Below are 20,694 nucleotides of genomic sequence, written 5' to 3'. Positions count from 1 at the left end.
TTCCCGCCGGGCTCCCAAGGGTTGTGCAGAGCTGTGCGGAGCCCAGGAATGCAGGCAGCTCTGCGCAACCCTCTGGAGCCCGGCGCGGCTTGGCGCTGGGCTCCCGAGGGTTGCGCAGAGCTTCCTGAAGCCTGGAGAGAGAGGGGTCAGTGTGCACTGACCCCTCTCGCTCTCCAGGCTTCAGCAAAAGCCTGTATTCGCCCCATAGGACGCACACACATTTCCCCTTCATTTTTGGAGGGGGAAAAGTGCGTCCTATAGGGTGAAAAATACGGTACCTGGAGGAGCCTCTGTCTCTTTTCCCATTAATGGTTGTCTCAGAAGCTGAAGCTCTGTGGTCCCTGGTCTGGCTCAGATTGCACTGCATATGGTCCTTCTACATTAGCATCACCTCCTACTGGAGTATGTGGAGAGAAAAACACGACTAACACCCAGCGGCATCTCATCAAATACTTTCATCCTGGTGTGTGTTCCAGATCCTTCAGCTGAGGTGGTACTAATGTAGAAGAATAATGTACAATGGCCTCAGACAACACCTTCCTCCCAACCATCTCTGGAGCTGCTTAAGCAAGACCTGTGTGTCCTATGGGAAGACAGATGCCCGGAAGCACAGGGTAGGGATCATATATCATTGGCTCCTAAAAGGACAATCCATCTGCCTGAGAGAATTCTGTTGCTCTATATTCTAGTTCATTTTGTAGTAGTAGTAGCATTCCAAGACTGTATGAGTTATGAGCCTGAGGCAAGGAAGGACTTGTTCCTGTTAACAAAGGTGCGTGTTCTGTTTCCCCGGGTACATAAGGGTTAAGTAGTTCCACTGTGCCTTAATATTGATAAAAGTTTCTAATCTAATTTGTCAAGCTCAGTCCATGAAGAAAAGCTCTGGGATGTGCTGACCAGCAATTTCATACACTGGTGTGACTTGAAAGTGGGCTGTCAGTTTAAATTAAGGAAAAGGCACAGTAGCAGCAGCCCTGCTTTTTCAACTCTCAGTTATTAAGCAAGTGTTTTAAATGTCTAACTGCCTCAAATTGTCATCTTTTACCTGGTTTCTTTTAAGGATCTACAAGCTTTCCATACAGCATTTTCATCTATCCTGCTGATTCCGTCTGTACATTGCATCAAAGATAATCCAAACTGCATGATGGAGGCTGGAAAATGGAAGTCAGGAGTCCACACTAATTCTATAAAGCCAAAGTAGGGAATTGGTGGCCCTTCCAGATATTACTGGTCTATAGTCCCCCAAACCTCTGGCTGTGGCTGATGGGATTTGCAGCCCAACAATGCCTGCAGGACCATATGTTTACCATCCCTGGTAGAAACAGTTGAATTGGGTGTTAAATCCCTTTGAATTTATTGGGCATATCATCTGAATAAACATGTCCATGGATGGACTGTTGGGCTGTTGAAACTCCACTGAAATTATTGGGACGCGAGCAAGTTACTTTGGGCAAAGTTGCAGCTTATTGCTATAAATAGAAGGCAAGACCATTTTAAACAGTGAGCCTTTGATTTCATAGTCTAAAACACAAATGCCCAGCTGTTGGAAAGGGCTAGGATTTCTTTTGTGCGAGGGCAGGGAAGGAGAAAAAACTTGTTATTGAGTGAAGCTTTGAAAAGTCTTTAATCCATTGCTGTTACAGACAGGGATGAAAAGAGAATGTCTCTCCCTCAAGCGCTCATGGGAACTATGATGACCCTGCAAATGGCCTTTGTGATGTGAGCAAAACTTTAAAACTGCAACGCCCTGCTGAGCTTCACATTCACTGGAAATGATTGCAATCCATGATAGAACAGAAGTTTGTATTCAACTACCTTTTACTCAGAGTAGAGCTATTGAAATTAATGGACCTAAGTTAGTCATGGCTATTAATTTCAATGGGTCTACTCTGAGTTACATCACAGTTCGTTGACTGCCACCCACAGCATATTTTCTTCTCCTTTTACTTAGTTTTCCATGTCAGTTTATTAACTATGATTAGTATGTGTAGCTATACTATCAAATTCTCTATCACTATCAACTCTCAGATTGAAAACAGAATTCACTGATGTAGAAATATTTTCTGGAAAGTACTTCATGTTAATAAAGGTAAAGGGACCCCTGACTATTAGGTCCAGTCATGACTGACTCTGGGGTTGCGGCACTCATCTCGCTTTATTGGCCAAGGGAGCCGGCGTACAGTTTCCGGGTCATGTGGCCAGCATGACTAAGCCACTTCTGGCGAACCAGAGCAGCGCACCGAAACACCGTTTACCTTCCCGCCGGAGCGGTACCTATTTATCTATTTGCACTTTGACGTGCTTTCAAACTGCTAGGCTTGCAGGAGCAGGGGCCGAGCAATGGGAGCTCACCCCATCACGGGGATTCGAACTGCTCACTGCAAGTCCTAGGCTCTGTGGTTTAACCCACAGCAGCACCCACACCCCTACTTCATGTGAATAGGCACTTTTAAAAAATTGCACCCCACCCACCCATCCCCATTTGGGTTACTGCTTCTCTGCCATTCACCTTTTCTAGGCAGGTCTACCTAAAGGGGTCCTGGATTGTGTGTGTGTAGCAGATCATGGGGATTTCTGCACAGCCCTAATAGCAATGCACATCTACCCCACATCACCAGTGCAATTTAGCAACGTGGGCAAGTCATGTTGTTGTTCCCTTTGTTAATCTGGGAGTCAGAAATCCTTGCTGATCTACTGCAGGTTACTGAGACATCTGCAGACAGATACCAATCTACCTTCTGTCCACTCCTGGACTATACATATAGACCAATCTCCCTACTTTAGATGGCATCACTTCAACCCATTGAGAGGGATGGGGAGGGTGACGCAGGGCCAGAATAAAATTTACAGAGATTTACAGTTTCCAAATAGGGCTACGGGGGGGGGGGGGGAGATCAGGGTTTTGTCCTCTGACCTCACTTGCTGAGGGTATTACAAAATGAAATAAAATGTGTTCTAAACCAATGGGGCTATGATTGTGATTATTAAATAAATTTGTATATTGCCCAGGGTGGTTCACAACAGCAAAATACAAAGAGCTATGCCACAATTGATGTATCAGATTTTTTGGGGTGCCATGAGAGTTTTGTTGTTGTTCTGACCTTCTTTTGAATATTTGATATCTGCATTTGATTTGATTTCAGTATTTTATTTTATTGATACTATATGCTGAATACATGCTTCAACACAACGGAAACAATCCAACCCAAATGAAAAATTATTCAATATTTCACGCCTGACAGCTGATACATGATAGGTGATATACAATGCTGCATATTATACAGTATATATGGCAGCATTTCATAGATGACATGCAGCATTAATTTGTATTTGACAGTTGACTAGTGATGGGGATTGGTAATATCTGGTACACAATGCACATTTACTTAGCTTGCAAAACACAAATGCATTTGAGGTAAGCTCCTTTGCCCCTGAAAATGATCTTACACTTGCAATTTAAATCGAGAACATTATGAGATTATGTGATTATGCTGTGCCTGGGTGGCCTGTGCTCCTGAGAATAGGTGCTGCTATGTTAGCAGTTGGTTTGTGCCTGCTGTTTCCATTGCTGAAATTGACCTGAACTTTGGGAAATGGCTATGCAATCTATAAAGCTATACTGTGCCTCCTTTCATTTGCCCAAGGGCAGGATATGCATCATGTAAATGTAACCTTTGGGGGGGGGGTGGAAGCAAGCCTTGTAACTTCCAACTGTTGGGAAAACAAGAATCTTCAATCATTTCATAGGGCAGAGGAAGAGAAAATGGATCTCCCTTGCCATATTAGCAACCAAATTAAAAAAAAATCAACCAAATCAATCAATTTTTGAAATTTGGCATTTGTCAATCAACCACGTGGGACTAATTATATGATGTTTCAATGGCAAATGTATGCTGTGTTTTTATATTGTGATTTTATCCAGTGGACCGCCCTGAGACCTGCAGGTATAGGGCAGTATACAAATTTAAATAATAAATAATCATTTCAAATCTCAGTCTTTGTAGCCATTGTTCACTTACAGTGAGTTCTGTATGATTACAGTCCACAGGATTAATGAACCAGGATTAGTGATGACACGCAAGAGGTTCTATCATTGGATGCTTCATTTGACTTGGCTTTGATTTGCCTGCACAATTGATTGACTACCATAGTTAGCTTTTTCATAAATCTATTCTTCCTATGGTATGATTTCCCCACTGTTGCCCTTTCCACACACACACCATGCCATAAATGCTGCTGCCAACTCCTCCTCCAGGTGGCCTGATATTGTTGTAAATATGAAGAATATTCTGGCCGCCAATCCTGGGACAAGATATTGTGACTCATGATGTTCACCGCAGGAAAAGAAACAATGTGTGGTTATCTAGGCAACATATGGGCCTCCCTGCTTACCCCCTGTACTACGATTCACAGACAAAAGTGCAAGGGTGTGCATGTACCAATAATGACATACAACAGGGGTAGCCAAGTTGTGCCCTCCAGATGTCATTGGATTATGACTCCCATCATCCTCTGGTAAATTAGCCAATAGTCAGGGGTGATGGGATTTGTAGTCCATCAACAGCTTGAGGGCAGCATGTTGGCTACCACTGCAATAAAATTAGGAATTATTTTTTTGAAAGTTTAAATGATTCATATGCAAAATGTTATTTTTAATTTGGAACTTCTCATTTGGTTTTCTGAATGGCAATATTGGAAAACCCACCAAACTGAGAGCATTTGCAAGCATCTGTTTCAGCCGTAGCCTCTGGCCTCCAATTGCAGTTCAAGTAGGTGACTGGTGGAAAAAAAATGTGGGCATACACATAAACATGTAATTTATGCAAATTACAGCAGGATTGGAACCAGAGATCAGGGGCACATGGAACACTTTCCAAAATGTATCTTGAAGCTGTGAATTTCACAGATGGATTAAAAAAAATTAACTCCTCAAGCACAAAGAATTAAATCACATACAAAGAAGATGAATCCGATAACAAAATTACTGCAACAAATGTACTGATTTTAACCTGAGTTAGTTTCATCTGGGTAGATTAAACATAGCTCATCTTGGAGCTAATTACCAAATTTCCTCATCTAAATGGATTTCCCCTATAATATTAAATACAATAAATGACCTGGAACTTCAGCTGGTGACTTACATTGGCACACACTTAATCATCAAGTGACCTGGAGAGAGGGAAAGAAATTGCTGAGTATATTGATTCACCGAGAAATTGTTGACAACGATTTGCATAGCAAAAAACTAGACAATAGAAGTAAAACTTCTGGTCATTTCCCCAAGTTAAGGTTTACAAGATGCATGTGCAGGAGCAGATTTGAGGTGAGGGGTGCTGAATAATGACTATGATTATAATAATTATAAAGGTCCTTTGTACATGACCATATTTGTTCATGCAGAGATGAAGGCCTGTGAACATGGGTATTGCCAATTCCTTTCATCACCAAAACTCCCTGCAGCTGCAGAAACACACAAACAAAATTGCATCATGACCACAGTAGCTGCATCAGGACTGTACCAGATCCACTGCACAGCACCAGGTCATAATGTGAAACTGAGGTACTCATACCGCCAAGCAGAAGATACCTTCTTGATCCAACTTTGTCAGTGGAGGCTCAGGTGGGCTTCATAGGGTAGGGGAGTGTGTTTCCAGCTCAGTCTTGTTCACCAGCTATAGCCATTACTGAACCATGCTAGCCTAGCCACATTTCTTCATGCTGTAGTATAAAGGAATTTTAGACTACTGTTACATTGTCCTACGTGGGGCCTCCCTTCCAGATGATTTGGAAGCTCCAGCTTGTGTAGAACACTACCAGTTCTGAGTAGTATAGCATGATGGAGTCACATAGTACTGGTTCTGTTGTAGCCCTGTCCAAGTCCCAATGCCAAGCAAACAGAGACTAGGGACAGAATCCACATACTGTTATGTACTGAGTTAAATCCTAGAACAATAGGATCCAGAATGCAGCAGTCTGATTGGTCCGCAGGAGCCACCCAATCCAGCTCCAGGTGGAAGTGAATCAGCAACCTGATTGGCCTGCAGGAGCAGCCCGGAATTAGCCAATCACGCGGGGCCCATTGTGTAAATAATGTATATATAGCTAGATGTTTTGGGGAAAGTTTCATTCATTGCTACTACGAGCTGAATAAAGAGCATGAAATTCACACTCTGAGTATATTTAACATACAAAGTCAGACAGTCCACAGATCAGCGAATCCAGAGGATCACACAGCCAAGGATCCAGATGGAGAGAAGCAGCAAGGGAGGGCTGGGAACCACAGGTATTGTTTCCAGCATCAGACTGCTGCTGAGAGTTCTGTTTAAGAAGGCCAGAGACAACTGGTTCCCATCAGTGTCTTCTCCTCCATGTTCTTGAAGGCCTGCTTAGCTGCAAGTGGAGTCATTCCACCTTCTCCCCCTTTAGGCTGCTGTTCAGCAGACAAAGGTGACTCCTGGCCCATGACAGATTCTTCCGATTTCCACTTTGGTCTCCTGTTCACTACAATCAGGCTCCTGTTCGCTACTGCTGCTAAAATATAAAACCCTAAATGGCTTGGGACCCAAATACTAGAAGGAGCAGCTTTCCCTATATGTGAATCCCCCCATATATGGATATTGAGAACTGTAGAGGATGCTATACTCATAGTTTTGCCATTGGAGGAAGCCCGTTGTGTTTCGGTGTGGGATGGGGCCTGTTGTGATCCCTCTTACTCTCTCCCAATTATAAAGATAGAGCAAAAGTTATCCAGAAGTAGTTTAAGTACATGAAGTGAAACTTTATACTGCCTTCAAAACAAACATAATGCTTAGATGGACTGCCTTGTTAATTTTATTTACAAATGGTTATTTGGCTTCAGGCCCAAGTATATTTGCATGGAATCAAATCCTCTGAAATCGATAGGTCTTACTTCTGAAGGAACAGATTAGGCAGAGGCTGTTATGCTTCTTAAAACAAGCCCGCAGTTTCAGTAGAAGGTCTGCAAAATCTTTTAGAAGTACTTATTTGAAGATAATTTGGCATGGTTGTCCGGGCCTGATACAGTCTGCCCCTTACTGCATGGCAGACCTGCAGTCGTGAGGGTGTGGTCAGTGGCAGGACTTGCCAGCACTTGGAACAGGACTCTCATGAAAGAGAGAGAAAGATGCAATGGATTGGAACATCTCCTTTTTTTGAACTGGCTTTTCTTATTTAGAAAGGCAATTCAATAAAGCAGGTAATAGAGCACTTAAAAAAACCACAACGCTTTTAAAGAAAGAAAAGGAGACAGTGGTGTTCATTGGTTAGGCCAGAGTAGATGCCCTCATGCCCCTTCCTTGGGTCACATGCCTCAGGCCATACCCTGTTATCTGCTTTCCTTGAGTGCTTTTGCTTGACTGGAATGTATGCTTAGATTGTGATCTTTGATTGTTCCTAGATCAAAGATGGAAAGGTAAGCGCATGTATATGTGTAAAAGCCTGTGTTCCTGGAATGCAGCATTGCTCCTCCCATTTTTGTCACTGGCCCCACCCACATCTGCCACAGAAAATTCCTCTTGAGGAAATGTGGTCCTTGGTTTATTTGTGTCCCCCCCCCATCCCTGTATTAGGCTGTACCAACTGAGAGGGGACCAGAATAAGAGTTTCTCCTCATTTTGTATTGGCCACATATATAGATTTTAGATAATCCTTGAGAAATGCTGCTGAATTGATTTTTTCCCCCACAAATCCACTTTATTGGTGAAACACAGAGATCATTTCAAGGTTAGGTCCTGGTATGAGTTCCGTATGCCCATTTATAAATTAGAGCAGGATGCTTTGGTCAATTAGTTGTGTGATTAATTGATTAAAGCACAGGTTTTTTTTAAGCCTTGCTGGCAATCGTGAGTGACCTTAAACAGAGGAATCTGCCCTCTTTACCCATCTGAGGGGAATTTAAAGTGAAGAGAGGGAGAAGTTGCAACACTGCCTGCAAGCCTGTTGCTCTTGTAAAATTCTTTATGGCATATTTAAATGGGCAACATATCCTGTTCCTTCTCCAATTCATCTTCACAATCAGGCTGTGAGGTAAGCCACTATTATTCCCTTTTTACAGAGGATAAATGGTGGCAAGGCCACCCAATGAATCTAGATGTTGTCATGGGATTTGAGCCTAACAGCACAACCCAAAATGTGCTTATTAAGTACCCCTGAGTTTGAACGGGACTTTGCTAGATTTCCTAGAACATGGAGTGTCCTCCCTCCACTACCCTTGGCATAACTGAACCCTTGCTGGGGTGTGATTCTTGTCAGGAGTTCAGCCTACACTCGAGTAGGACCCTGGCAGAGACACATGCCCAACTGGCATGTTCCCTCCCTCCTGGTCAATCGTCCGGGAGCTTCGTAAGCTTTCTTCAGCCCGAACATCACAGCGACTGATGCCAACCGACACTGGCACACTTAGGGATCCGCAGAGTTTGCGCAGTTGCGTAACAGACCTCAGCAACTCAGCATTTTGGCTAATCTACTTTATTTACATATAAACACACACAGAGCACTGCAACGTTGCTCCCTCTCTCTCTAGCATCAGACAGCAAAGAAAGAATAAGGACAAAGGACAATAGTCCCACTTCACGGAACACAGTAAGACAAACATCCTGTCTCCGTCACTTCCCACTCTGTGGAGTCAAAACACACACCGTCATGTGAAAGACAACAATCCTATGACTGCAATCATAGATCAGGAATTCTAACAATTCTTTCCTGGGGATCCATGCTCTTTTTACCTACACCACAGTGTGCTTCAGGCCCTAAATCCCAGAACCAAGTGGTGAGAGCACAGAAGGAAGAATTCAAAAGTCTGCTCTTCTGATTAGTTCCATCAGCACAAATGTCTCTGCAAACCCACTTTGTGCACACTTCCCCCAATGTACACATTTTTAAACCCTTTCTTTTCCTTTCTTTCTCTGTTTGTTGGAGAATTGCACCACAAAATTCAGAGAACTAGAAACCTTGTAGGATATCTCCGTGCACACATTGCTTCAGGAAATGTGGATTAGGTAATTTTGCGTTAAAATATGAACACATCTCTTCCCCTTCCCAAAACAGGACTTAGAGAAAGAGATTGGGTGGGTGAGTTGGAGAATGTGCAGGCCCCATGTTCCTCCTAGGTTCCATTCCATTTGTAAAGCTTTTGTTTGCTTATTTTAAGCAGAAGCAAAAACGCACCACCAAAAACACACAATTGTCATGAGGGGTCCAAGGTTGATCTTTAAAGCTTAGTATTTATTTTCTCCACAGCCAATCCAAGTTGTTAGAAACTCTTGCTGCTTGCAGTACTGGCACACTGAGACCTTCCAAATTGTGGCTCTAAAGGGCCCAGGGATGGACCCAATGTGATGATACACCATTCCTCCCAGGATGCCATGGGTCCCTCCCAGAGCCATCTGCAATGACAACTGGAATGTCTGTGTGACAGTTGCTGCCTCATCAAGGCCTTCTAGCTAACTAGACCTATTGATACATAGCAGAAGTTGAGGAGATCAGACTTTCAAGCTGTCAGACATCATCCGCTGTTGCGTGTAAGTTTATTCAACCTCCCAGCACAAAGTGAAATATAATTTGTACACAACTAATAATTTAAAACCAGAGTTAATTAGCTAAAAAAACAACTTAAAATGACTTAACAGGTCTATATTTGACCGTATGTCCTCTTGAACATGTCAAAAGTACAGGCGTGACATTTTTATTTCCAAATAATTTCTACTGACATATTTGGCGCTGAAAACCTTTCACAACTTTGCTGTTAACAACACTTAATTATCAGGAAGATTTTCTCTTTGAGGTGGCTGTATGTGTGTACATGTGTTGTCGCCCAGTTTTTAGGAGGACCACGAGGGCCCTCTTCTCCATCTGGCCCAATGCATGCAATTTCTTAGCAGAACAGAAGATCAGGGGCTCAAGATAGATGCTAGATGTTCTCTAACTCTGTCTTCAACAATTAAGAGTGGCAACTCTCGACAAAGTAAGAAAGTTAAGTGTGAGTGGCAAACAGCTGGCTTGAAAAGCCTCTGGAGAAACAAACCCGTTTCCCTTACATTTAATTAACAAAAAAAAGGAGAAAGTGTTTCTGAAGCAAGCATATTTTTAAAAGTATATTGGGGTAGGGGGCAGAATAATTCTTTTCAAAGAAGTGGAAAGCTATTGTAATGCTGTCTCCGTGGAAATGACAGAAAAACAAGAAAGAACTGGTAATGCTTTCAGAATAAAAGCGGTCCTCTTTGAAGCATTTAATTTAGGAATGCATCTAGCTCAATACTGTTTACACTAACTAGTCAAGGGGACACGGTGGTGCTGTGGTCTAAACCACTGAGCCTCTTGGGCTTTCTGATTGGAAGGTGGCAGTTGGAATCCCCGCAATGGGGTGAGCTCCCCGCTCCTGCCAACCTAGCAGTTCAAAAGCACACCAGTGCAAGTAGATAAATAGGTACCACTGTGGCGGAAAGGTAAACGGTGTTTCCGTGTGCTCTGGCTTCTGTCACAGCATGCCAGAAGAAGTTTTGTCATGCTAGCCACATGACCCGGAAAGCTGTCTGTGGACAAACGCCGGCTCCCTCGTCCTGAAGCGAGATAATAATAATATAAATAAATATTTTTTTTATTTATACCTCCCCTGCCAGAGCTGGGCTCAGGGCGGCTAACACCAGTAAAATTACAATTAAATACAATTAAAAATAAAAGAACCAATTTAAAATACAGGTTAAACTATAATTTAAAATGCAGCCTCATTTTAATAGTAGCCCATAGATCAAAACCGTAAGGGGAGGGAAACAGAAGGGTCAGACTGAGTCCAAACCAAAGGCCAGGTGGAACAGCTTTGTCTTGCAGGCCCCGCGGAAAGATGTCAAGTCCTGCTGGGCCCTAGTCTCTTGTGACAGAGCGTTCCACCAAGTCAGGGCTAGTACTGAAAAGATCTAGTTGAGACCAATCTAACCACCTTGCGACTTGGGACCTCCAAGGTGTTGTTATTTGTGGACCTTAAGGTCCTCCACGGGGCATACCAGGAGAGGTGGTCCTGTACTTGCCTTTGACTGGACTTAACTGTCCAGAGGTCTTTTACCTTTTTTTACCTTTTACATTGACTAGCAGTAACTCTCCAGCGTTTCATAAAGGAGACATTCCCACTCCTCCCTGGAGATGCAAGGGATTGAATCTGGGGCCTTTGATGTGTCAGAGATACTCTGTCACTGAGCTACGCCACTCCCCTCAAGCAATTAAAAGCAAAGAGGCCTTATATTCAAACTCCTGACACTTTGGGCCTTGCTGAATTATGGAAAAATATCCATCAAGTTCTTCTGCCTTCCTTTTCCAACAGTTCTTACAAGGGTGGACTTTCAAATTTCAGCAGTGACCTGCACGAGGCCAGAATTCGGAAAAACTGCTTTGCAAAAATGTATATAATTAGGGTAAATTCACATTAAAATACTGATGAATATTGACGAGGACTCCATATATATATATATATATATATATATATATATATATATATATATGGAATCACACCTTGCTGCGGAAATGTGGATAACTTAACGGAAGAGTAGAAAAATGAGAGAACGGAGACTGGTGGATTTGCCTATCCCTAGCTGCACGTAGCCGAGGGAAATGTATTTTGGGGGAAAGAAGGCTGTCCCCATTGGCCACTTAGATTAGTGGTCTGGTTTTTATATGAAAAAGAAAGAAGAAAAGAACCATTTGTTTGATCTACTGGGCATGCATTCATTGATGTTTTCTTTGTTATTTTTCTTATCACTTAGAAATATAAGTGTAATGTTATTAATATCAATATGTATGGAATTACTGGATGAATGTTGTTAATAAATATAGTGAAAGTGTTTTATAATAATAATAATAATAATAATAATAATAATAATAATAATAATAATAAAAAAAACAAAGGACTCTGACACTTGGATGATGAGGGGGGACAAGATGACTGCCGAGTGCTTGAAGCAGGGTTTTGAGCTCTAAGGCCAACTCTAAGGCAAGTTTCTGCTCTATAACCAACCCTTAGCACTTGTTTTTATCCTCTCTTCCATTTTACTTCTTAACTCTTTTTAGTGCTTCGTTTTGTTGTTTTTATTTATTGTTTTATCTCACCTGGATGAAATGTTAGTTGCCCACCCCCACCTCCTCAAAAAGGAAACTCTATGGTTAATCAGTAGTTTCAGCTATTGCTTTGCTGTTAAATAGCTCAAAGTTTTCACAGTGGAATTGGATTTTTCTATTAAGAAAAGGTTTCCGAAACCTTCATTTAATTGGCCCATTCAAATGAAAGAACCACGAATTCCTAGCATCAAGCACTTTCATACATCAGCATGAAAACGGAGAGCTGTTTCCCGAAATGGGAATAACACAACCATGGTTTCCCCCCACTTAATGTCTTCATTATTAGTGTAACCGCCATTCCGGTCTTTTTCTCATCAAGTGCTCTGTAAATAAGTGACAGCATTTTAGAGTGGAAATGTCAGGAAGGCTGAGAAGAGCCTCACTCCTTGGATAGCTTTTACCTTAAACCTTAATATTATTTAGTGCATGAGAAACACTGAGGAAGTTTCCTTGGATGGAGCTATGGAAACAGAGCAATTGAGAATTTGTTGTACTCTTCTAGGGCTTGGTGATGTCAAATATAGGCCAGAAGTATATTTAAAGCACCCCCACCCCCCAAAAAACCGCCACTCCAAAGGCATGCATAAACAAATTAAAGCCAAACATGCGGCATAATATAGAACCTTAAAGGGCTTGATAATGTCATGTTCCTTTTCAATATACAAAGTGTTACTTTCGCTTATTTTTTCTACAACTAGTAGACACCATCACAAGTGCACCTAAAGGGTAGGATCCAGAGGAACAAATGTCTCTTCACAGGGAACTGTAGGAATTGTAGCTCTGTGAAGGGAACAGGGTATCTCCTAACAACTCTCTCTATCCTCAACAAACTACAGTTCCCAGGATTCCTAGAGGGAAGCTGTGACTGTTTAAAGTGCTACCATAGTGCTCCCAATGTATAGTGCAGATAAGGGCAAACTATAGTGACATCCAGTGATGACTGTCTAGTGGTGGAAGGGAATCCATTAGAAGAATGGGGAGGGAGGGATTTCCAGTGAGCTACCCTGCAATGCCCTGCACTCTCCCTAACTGGGTCACCCAAACCATTGGAGCAGATTGGAGGGGTGAAGGCCATGACTGGTGGAAAGTGGATTGCTGAAAACAGGCCCCTTATCTCTTCGACTGATAGATTCCCTTCCATCACCAGACAGTCCCTATTAAATACCAGCCACAATGACTTCCTCCTCATGTCAATGCTTCTAAACTACCCCCCTCCAAAAAAAAAAAAGCAATAAGGCTGAGCCAAAAGGATCAGCAAACCTGATGAACATTTTAATCAGGTGGGCAAACTGTCACTCTGTTGCAGTGTGACGCCCTCCTCCCCTGGCTTTCTATTCAGTTTGCAAGCACTTTGCCAATCTACTAGAGGTTGAAAAGACAGACACACACACACACAAAGAGAGAGAGAGAGAGAGAGAGAGAGAGAGAGAGAGAATGCTGTTTTGGAATTGGAAAGTGCAGGATCATAAACAACTGGATAAGTTACTGGGTTCAGTTTCAAGAATAATATGTATGATTGTACAGGATGTGCAATTTGATACTGTCATATCTTCCTCTCTTGGCGAAGCACTTGCAAATTCATTAGAGATGGGGAGGAATTGCCTCCCCCAGCAAAAAAATAGATAAAATAAATTGCAGATTGGCATCACAGATTGCCCCTTCTTTCTTGACTGGATTGCATACTCCCTGAAGAAGGAGGTATTTATACCTTGGGAGTACTCTTAGATCCATCACTGGCACAAGAGCCACAGGTATCCTCAGTGGCCAGGAGTGTTTTATTCTGGCCTTGGCTGGTACACCAGTATTGGCCATTCCTGGGCAGGGATAGATTGGCCACATTGATCAGGACCTTGGTAACATTGACCCAGGATTACTGCTCTCTATGTGACTGTGAAATCACTTGAAGGCAAAGCTGTAGTCCACAGGTAACAATCTACTTTGCAGGCAGAAGGTCCAGGTCCAATCTCCAGCATCTGCTGGAGAGACCCTTATCTGAAACCCGAGAGAGCCACTGCCATTGTAGACAAGACTGAACTAGAAGAACCAATGTAAGGCAGCATATGTTCTTACATGGGAGAGACCTGAGAGGGGAAGTGGTGCTGAAGAACAGCAGCTCAAGGAAACAAAGGCTGCGAAGAGAAATGGGATTCCCCACCTACTCGACTCCACTTCATACTCTTTTAAAGCAGAATGTTTACCCCAGAAAAAAAATTATAGGTGAACATTTATGGCAGCCCTTGAAAGCAAGAATAGATCAGCCTGCGGTACGATGCACTGTGGGTATTGTACTTGCAGAGATTTCACGTGTCTGTCCTTGACTTACTTTCAAGAGTCTGCTGCAACTGGATTCTTGAAGATGCTTCCTCGCCCCCGCTCCCTTCCCTGGTTGTTTCTCACCCAACAGTGACACTTTCCAGCATGGCTCTCTTGTGCTGTGTCGTTGACATTCTGCAAGGACCAGGAAGCAGAAGATAAAAATCTTTCCTATTATCCCTCCAATGCTGTGTCACAGATGCCAGCTCCAGCACAAATTATAAAACTGCAGGGCAGATTTATTGCGTGACAGTGACTATAACAGCTTCAGAGGGGAATAATGACTTCACATCAGGAAGCGCAGGCCTCTTAAGACCCTGCCTGTACCCTGGAACTTTACAAAGCAAGCACTGAAAAGACGCAGCTTGGTGTGTGTGCCAAAATAACTTTGTTAGAAGGCATTTGAACCTCATGCAGCATCCTTAAATCTGGGAGTTTGGTTATAAAGATATTGCAAAGAGATATGGTGAGGCATCAGTAAAAGGGTGGCAGTGCGGTAGGAACCAGAGCATTTGTGTGTGTGTGTGTGTGTGTGTGTGTGTGTGTGTGTGTGTGCACGCAGATGATTTCCCACAATAGTAGGAAACAAAACAGCAAACACAGCATTTTACATGCTGCTTATTTTTTTACACACGGAAAAAGGTACCTCCTTTTGCTACATACACATCAATCTAGGCTTGCTATAAACCAGATCGGCATCTGCAAACATACCTCCAAAGTACCATATTCTAGATAATTGTTGTTCGACTCCCCTTTTCCTCTTGAAATTGAGAATGTCAAGTATCATTATATAACATGAGCTGAACAGCATAATTCAATTGGCAGTCTGTAGAATGGTAATACATCAATTTCCTCCAGGAATTGCTATTTATTTTAAAGCGAGAAGTCGTTCTTTTAATGCTTTACATTAAACATAGTGCTCTGCATATACTGTTGGACTCCAACTCTCATCAGCCCCAGCTAGCATGGCCAGTGGTTCAGGATGATGGGAGTTGTAGCTTATCAACATCTCGAGACACCAGGCTGGCAACCCCTCATCTATATTGTCAGGGAACTGCCATTGGCTCAGGGGAAAGAGGGGAAAAGCCAGATGGATTACAGAGACCCCCCAAAGATCATGGGAAGCAGACCTCCTCAGCCTAGGAGAGTAACCAGTGAAGAGGAGCTTCAGGGCTCGGAGGAGGCGAGGCGGTGCCAGGACACCTTGCCTGGGCAGGGCGAGGAGGAGAGAGGTCCTCTATTACCCATGCCCTCCCTGCGCAGTAGGCTTCCGCGCTGAGAGGGGAGGCGCAGACTGGGCGTCAAGAAACTACTCTGCTGGGGAAGGTTTAAGGACCTCCCACTCACGGATTCTGCCAGCGAATGAGCCAGCCATGGGAGAGTGGCGCTCTGCACAGAGAAAGTTTGTTTTGGCATCAAAAGCAAGGCTTCACAGCTGAGCAGGGAGGCATTTGCCTACTTGCTCTTGAGCAACCCCTTGGTACCCTAACATATATTGACATCTATTGAGCTCTATCCTGAATCCTGTTTCAGAACTTAGCTTTGAATAATGCCCAACTAATCATGTGCAGCATGAACTCAGCAAGCATGCACAGCCTAGGGATTTGGATGAGTTATGTTCAAGGTACTGGTAGTATGTTCTATGAGTGTTTGAGCACCTCGCCCCTTAATTTTTATTATCGAGTCATATAAGCAGATTGCTATGGCTTTAGAGATGGAGGGAGAAATTCAATTCAGACCACATTTAAATGCAAACCTACCTAATCTGAACTTTGCAAAACAATACATAAATCAAAAGAAACCAGACCTTCAAAATTTGCACATCTCCAGATCTCACAATGCAGTTCTCCAGCCAAGTAATCTGTCCCAGACTGCATATATCTGGGTAGATTAGAAAACTGGTGCAGAAAATTACTGGTTGCAAAAATACGTACGTTAGGCAAAATTGCATGCAAAATTTCATATAGTGGGTGAAATCTTCACTAAAATGCTGATGAATTTTCATGCAGCCTTCTTTTTTTTTCATTTTCTTTAAATGCACACTGATGTGAAAATGTGGAGAGCTGAATTTAAGATTAGAAAAACAAGAAACAGAGAGAAATTGAACTTGACAGTTTCACTCATCCCTGTTCAGCTTAATGTGTTGATGCCATGAAGAGGTTAATGACCAAGAAGTAGAGAAGATTAACTTCTGGTCTAGCGGTTTTTTCAGCAGATACATTTCACCATATTGTATGTTGTACTGTTGAAACCATAGATAAAGACTGATTTGGAGCTGTTTATGAATTTCATTTTAATTTGCACACTACCCCATAAAAAGAGCCCTAAATCCAACCACATTCACAATGGGAATACTGGGAAACAAAACACAATGAGAGAACAGAAATCACAGCTTTTGCTAACAGATATGAAATAGGAAGATTTGCTTGCAATTTCATCTTGCAACTCTACTTCATATTAAGAAGATGGATATTTGAAATGTAAAAAGGAAACCATTCTCTTAGGAAAAACATTTCAGTTCCATTTAGCTCTGCACAAATTCATTTGTAAATAAATTCCACTTGTTAAAATCCACCATATGAAGAACGCAGCTGGAAGAACTTAAAATAGTAACAGTATCCCACGGAGAATACTCATTTAAATCAGTTCATCCTTCCCTTGTGTGATAAAGGAATCTCTATCCATCTTTGCTTAAAGTTATTAAATAGCTGGGGAAGGTTTAACTCAAATGTTGTTTGTATTTATCATCTTCCTTAAAAACAAAGATAAAGTCCCTGTAGCTAGACTCTCATTATGGTCTAGCAAGAACTTAGATTGTTATTCAAAGACATGAGGTGAAAATCTCAAAGCAAAACCTGATTGGGCTTCTTCTGTTCAATATTTGGAATGTGACTAGTGCTAAAGTACAATTTGCATGAGCACAATTGGGCAAACACATCATTAATTTTAGGGCTTATCCACACCTACCTTTTGCCCTGCACTTTCTAGACATAGGTCCACACTTTCTCGGTCCGTGTTTGACCACTTACTTAGCCACCCCCACCCCACCACTTTCTCTGCAAAAGCCTGCTCTTTACTGCTGAATCAGGGCAAATGGCAATCTGTGGGAAGCCCTATCTTTACCGCTGACTTGGAGCAATTTGGGTTTTCCCTGGATTGCCATTTGCTCTTATTCAGTGGCAAAGAGTGGGTTTTCATGGGGAAAACAGCAGGGCTGGCTAAATAGATAAATAAATAAAGTGTGTGCTCAGACCTGGACCTGTGAAGCCCAGATCTATGCAGTGGCAGAGGAAGGGGGCGGGGGCGGTCCACCCCGGGTGCCATCTCTGAGGGGGGTGACAAGAAGGCACCCTGCGGGGCGGCACCCCACCACCCCCCGGGCACAGCAGCGTGAGCCGCTGCCATCGCATCACCACAGCTGCGAGTGGAGGATCCTTCCGCTGTCTGTAAAGTGCAGGCGCGCCGCCGCCATACGTAGCGGCACCGCACATGCGCCATATGTAGCAATGCCGCACATGCGCAGTACATAGCAGCACTGCACATGCGCTGCCGGGCGGTTTGCCCTGCCCTGCCCTGCTGCAGCCACAAGTGGAGGACCACACCGCTGTGAGCGGAGGATCCCGCTGCCGCCTGTACAGTGCATGAGTGTCGGTGCCATATGTAGCTGCGCATGTGCATGTGCCGCCGGGCGGTTTGCCCTGGACTTGTGGGCCCTTGACATCCCGCCTCGGGTGCTAGAGAGTTTTCCTTCGCCCCTTGGCTCGATCTATGGCTCGATCTATGGCTCGATCTTGTGGAAGGTAAGTGTAGATGAACCCTTAGACAAGTTCTGATCTCCTGCATCAACTTCAACAGGGCACCAGGGGGTTTGCCTTTTGGTTTCATTGGCTCAGTAGCATGTGTTCTTGGGGTGAGAACCAACTAAGTTTTACTCAGAGAAGACCTATTGAAATTAGCCATGTTCATTCATTTCAGTGGGCCTACAAACTTAGTTGATTGTCACCCTCGGACTTTCCATCACCTTTTTCATCAGTGGCTAGAGTTCTATAAGCTTCTGAACATAGAATTTTATTCTGGTTTCCATCTACATACACAGGTTCCAATTTGGCTTGTGAGACTATTTCCCCCACACCAGATTCATCTGCCCCACACTTAATATCATATGTGATGGTCAGTGTGGGGCATGTAGAGAAATGCTTGCATCAATGGTGCAACTGATTTTCCCACCCTTACCTCTGCCATAAACAAGGGGGCTCCTTTTCCAGACACAAAGACTTCAACCTTGAAAGATTCAACTCCAAAGATCATGTAAGCACCTATATATATCATTCCACAAAGTTGTTTTCATAGATCCGGTTTCACGAGTCATTCTGGGACTCATTCCATAACTTGAAAGAACACAAGTAGCAATCTTAATACTATTCCTCTTCCCATAGATCCATACAGATCTATGGATAGCATAAGATGATGATGATTAAAATGAAGGATTGTATCAGCATGAGTGAAAAATGAAAACCAGGACACTGATTAGATTAGAGATAGTTGGACAGGAATGCTCTGCCTTCTTGTTGGCTCTTAAAGAGCTGCACTTTTGACTAACTTCCTTTAAAAATATAATGCAATGTATGGTATTTGAACACATTTTGCTTCAGGCACGGGGTTTCTGGACTGTAAAGGATCCAGTAGACAGAGACAAATTAGTTTTCCCCTTCAGCAAGGGATAATGTATTTGGAACAGATGTTTCTCAGATATCTAAATTATCCATCTACTGGAATACTTTCAAACAGGGCAATATCAGGTTCTCAAGACAGGAGAATGTAACATGTCAGTGATATAGGATGGTAACCAACAAAGTTGTCCCATCAGGCAAGGACCAGAGCTCCCACCACCACCACTGCTTAATTGGTTCAATGCAAAATGGTGTATACAGAGTCAGTGATTCGCCATCAAGTGAATAATAATAAAAATGGGGATTTCATACAGTGTATTGAAGTAAAGCCTTTAGGGCTAGAGGTTGTACCAATTGCTGAATGTGCATGAATGCAACTGACTTTCACATATGCAATAGGACTTTACCTTTCTCTCCTCCCTGCTGAAACCATATCCCAAGACCTGCTGTGGAAGATTGGGAGACTAGTCCAAGGAGTCACTGCCTTATTCAAGGTTCAGAGGAGGTGTGGTCTTAGAATCATAGAATTGTAGAGTTGGGGGGCACCACAAGGCTCATCGAGAGCCAGTGTGGTGTAGTGGTTAAGAGCGGTAGTCACGTAATCTGGGAAACCGGGTTCGTGTCTCCGCTCCTCCACATGCAGCTGCTGGGTGACCTTGGGCCAGTCACACTTCTGTGAAGTCTCTCAGCCCCACTCACCTCACAGAGTGTTTGTTGTGGGTGAGGAAGGGAAAGGAGAATGTTAGCCGCTTTGAGACTCCTGAAGGGGAGTGAAAGGCGGGATATCAAATCCAAACTCTTCTTCTTCTTCTTCTAATCCAACCCCCTGCAATGCAGGAATCTTTTGCCCGATGTGGGACTCGAACCCATGACCCAGAGATTACCATGCTAGATAGATGTGAAGTCCTCTTCCCCATCCTCCCAGATGTTGCAGTTTCTAATGTCTTGCTGAAGTGAGGCAAGTGCAATGATTACATCATGGTAATCCTCCGGGTTTATAAAGTTGTATGCATAGTTTTTTAAATAAAATATCACCTGTAGCTCATCAAACTTTAAACAAGCGAGGAAACAGGCAATACCCAAATGCCTCATGGCACTTTCCTGCACTGTCCTCGCTCCTCCAAATTTCTATTTGATATTTCAGTTCCGCATCTAGTTCTTGATAATTTTTTGTGGTGATTTTGTGGGTGGGGTGGAGTGGGGGGGGTGTCAGTTTCTACGAACAGTCCTCGGGCTGCAATTTCTTTTCTCATTTTGAAAACACAGAAAGCAAATAGATATATTGGTTTGTTGGTTTGTTTACATATTGCCACCTGGGTACATTTATCAGTGGCACTCAGACAGTTCTTCGCTGCAGCTAATCCTATGGACACTGTAGGATCTCACTTGAGAAGCTGTTATAAAAAGATAACCTTTCAGCAAGATTTAGATAAATGATATGCTTAAAATTAAGCTGGTTATTTGCAGTGCTGTGCAGTCATTCTACTACAGTTCTAGGGGAAAAAACAGTTTCATTCAAAGAGGATGATGAAGTGATGATCAGGATAATTATTTCATGATAACTCCCAATAGTCCTGACTAAAAACAC

At 43.0% G+C, this 20,694-nt stretch overlaps 1 long non-coding RNA gene across 1 annotated transcript in view; it reads right to left on the bottom strand.

The window, feature by feature from the left end:
- LOC309519990 overlaps nucleotides 1-20,694 on the bottom strand; it is a 30,220-nt gene that overhangs the window by 7,959 nt on the left and 1,567 nt on the right. The window contains exon 2 of the long non-coding RNA XR_014214112.1: nucleotides 14,447-14,571. This is a non-coding gene — a long non-coding RNA (uncharacterized lncRNA). The remainder of the gene's footprint in view (nucleotides 1-14,446; nucleotides 14,572-20,694) is intronic.

Source organism: Podarcis vaucheri (assembly GCF_965113315.1).
Source record: "Podarcis vaucheri genome assembly, chromosome: 1".
NCBI classification, from domain to species: Eukaryota; Metazoa; Chordata; class Lepidosauria; order Squamata; family Lacertidae; genus Podarcis; species Podarcis vaucheri.
The sequence above is the reverse complement of the archived record's forward strand: the minus strand, read 5'-3'. Positions and strand labels throughout refer to the sequence as shown.